We start from the raw sequence: 716 nt of genomic DNA on the forward strand, positions 1-716 counted from the left end.
GAGTCAGCATGGCTTCATGTGGAGGAAATCATGCCTGATAAATTTACTAGAATCCTTTTTATGGGATAACAATCAGGAGAGAGAAAGGGGAAGCAGTGGATGTAGTATATTTAGATTTTCAGAAGGTCATTGAGTCATAGAGATGTACAACATGGAAACAGACCCCTCGATCCTACTCATCCATGATGACCAGATATTCTAATCCTTATTCTATAAACCAAGTTTATAGAAGTCGCAAATTAAAAAGGAAGACAAGTGATGTACAGAATCCACAGAGGGATGTAGACAGGTGAAGCAAGTGGGCAAAATCATGGCAGATAGAATATAATGTGAGAAAATATGAGTTTATGCACTTTTACAGGAAGAACAGAGGAGTTAAGAATCATTTAAATGGAGAAAGACTTTGGCAGCACATATACTAAAATTGGAACGATACAGAGAAGATTAGCATGGCCCCTGCGCAAGGATGACACGCAAATTGGGCGGCACGGTGGCACAGTGGTTAGCACTGCTGCCTCACAGCGCCAGAGACCCGGGTTCAATTCCCGCCTCAGGCGACTGACTGTGTGGAGTTTGCACGTTCTCCCCGTGTCTGCATGGGTTTCCTCCAGGTGCCCTGGTTTCCTCCCACAATCCAAAGATGTGCAGGTCAGGTGAATTGGCCATGCTAAATTACCCGTAGTGTTAGGTAAGGGGTAAATGTAAATGTAGGGGTA

At 44.0% G+C, this 716-nt stretch overlaps 1 non-coding gene across 1 annotated transcript; it reads left to right on the forward strand.

Moving 5' to 3' along the window:
• Positions 1-398: 398 nt before the first annotated feature.
• LOC122562904 lies at positions 399-503 on the forward strand. The gene has a single exon (XR_006315445.1). It is a non-coding gene; the product is annotated as a U6 spliceosomal RNA (small nuclear RNA).
• Positions 504-716: the final 213 nt, after the last annotated feature.

Source organism: Chiloscyllium plagiosum, chromosome 25, assembly GCF_004010195.1.
Source record: "Chiloscyllium plagiosum isolate BGI_BamShark_2017 chromosome 25, ASM401019v2, whole genome shotgun sequence".
Lineage (NCBI taxonomy): Eukaryota > Metazoa > Chordata > Chondrichthyes > Orectolobiformes > Hemiscylliidae > Chiloscyllium > Chiloscyllium plagiosum.